This window comes from Ursus arctos, unplaced genomic scaffold (genome assembly GCF_023065955.2).
Source record: "Ursus arctos isolate Adak ecotype North America unplaced genomic scaffold, UrsArc2.0 scaffold_97, whole genome shotgun sequence".
NCBI classification, from domain to species: domain Eukaryota; kingdom Metazoa; phylum Chordata; class Mammalia; order Carnivora; family Ursidae; genus Ursus; species Ursus arctos.
The window spans coordinates 3732-5035 of NW_026623119.1; positions in this window are offsets into that span (position 1 = coordinate 3732).

Below are 1304 nucleotides of genomic sequence, written 5' to 3' on the forward strand. Positions count from 1 at the left end.
TCCCGTGCACACTCCTCCCACAGTGACCCCAGCTGTCCCCGCACCTGGTGTCGGCGCTGGTCCAGCTCCATGTAGTACACGTGTCCCTCCTCCATCTGGGACCCTCCCTCCCTCCTGCACACAGTGCCGTCCTCCCACCTGCGTCCCCCCCCATCCCGTGCACACTCCCTCCCACAGTGACCCCAGCTGTCCCGCACCTGGTGTCGGCGCTGGTCCAGGAGCTCCATGTAGTACTCGTGTCCCTCCTCCATCTGGGACCCTCCCTCCCTCCTACACACACTGCCATCCGCACACCTGCGTCCCCCTGTCGTCCCGTGCACACTCCCTCCCACAGTGACCCCAGTTGTCCCGCACCTGGTGTCGGTGCTGGTCCAGCTCCATGTAGTACACGTGTCCCTCCTCCATCTGGGACCCTCCCTCCCACCTGCACACAGTGCTGTCCTCCCACCTGCGTCCCCCCCCCCAATCCCGTGCACACTCCCTCCCACACTGACCCCAGCTGTCCCGCACCTGGTGTCGGCGCTGGTCCAGGAGCTCCATGTAGTACTCGTGTCCCTCCTCCATCTGGGACCCTCCCCCCCTCCTGCACACAGTGCCGTCCTCCCACCTGCGTCCCCCCCCCCCAATCCCGTGCACACTCCCTCCCACAGTGACCCCAGCTGTCCCGCACCTGGTGTCGGCGCTGGTCCAGGAGCTCCATGTAGTACTCGTGTCCCTCCTCCATCTGGGACCCTCCCTCCCTCCTGCACACAGTGCTCTCCTCCCACCTGCGTCCCCCCGTCGTCCCGTGCACACTCCCTCCCACAGTGACCCCAGCTGTCCCGCACCTGGTGTCGGCGCTGGTCCAGGAGCTCCATGTAGTACTCGTGTCCCTCCTCCATCTGGGACCCTCCCTCCCTTCTGCACACACTGCCATCCTCACACCTGCGTCCCCCCCCATCCCGTGCACACTCCCTCCCACAGTGACCCCAGCTGTCCCGCACCTGGTGTCGGCGCTGATCCAGGAGCTCCATGTAGTACTCGTGTCCCTCCTTCATCTGGGACCCTCCCCCCCTCCTGCACACAGTGCCGTCCTCACACCTGCATCCCCCCCCCCCCCATCGTCCCGTGCACACTCCCTCCCACAGTGACCCCAGCTGTCCCGCACCTGGTGTCGGCGCTGGTCCAGGAGCTCCATGTAGTACTCGTGTCCCTCCTCCATCTGGGACCCTCCCTCCCTCCTGCACACAGTGCTGTCCTCCCACCTGCGTCCCCCCCCCATCCCGTGCACACTCCCTCCCACAGTGACCCCAGCTGTCCCGCAC